The sequence below is a fragment of the Brassica oleracea genome, chromosome C5 (assembly GCF_000695525.1).
Source record: "Brassica oleracea var. oleracea cultivar TO1000 chromosome C5, BOL, whole genome shotgun sequence".
Taxonomy (NCBI): domain Eukaryota; kingdom Viridiplantae; phylum Streptophyta; class Magnoliopsida; order Brassicales; family Brassicaceae; genus Brassica; species Brassica oleracea.
The window spans coordinates 14098026-14098508 of record NC_027752.1 but is presented as its reverse complement, the minus strand read 5'-3'; positions in this window follow the sequence as shown (position 1 = coordinate 14098508).

Here is a 483-nt window from a genome sequence, read left to right as displayed (position 1 = left end):
AAAAATAAGCATAGAATATAAGATAATATTTTTTATCACATTAAACATCTATCATAATATTATCATTTGATATAAAAACAAGAAAATTAGAATAAGTAAATTTATAGTATAAGAAAAAAAAGGTAAAATACAATTAAGAAATGAAAAGACTAAATTAAACATATCTCTGAAAAATGTATAGTAAAATAAATAATTAGTAAATATAGACTATAAGACATAAAAATATGGATCATTTTTTTGGAGAGTTAATCCAAAATTGGAGGATCACCAATTTGCGTGGATATTATGGTATATTTAGAAAGGTTGAAACAACAAAGTTTATAGCAATTTGGATGTTGATCCAAGAGATACGCTTAAACTACCGGAATTAGAATCAACACTTTGGTCGGAAGCACATGTAACAAATAATTAGAGGGTTGCAAATCAAGTACATGAAAGAATTGTACCAACAATACCAGGAAAATGGTGTTTCATAGATTGCTC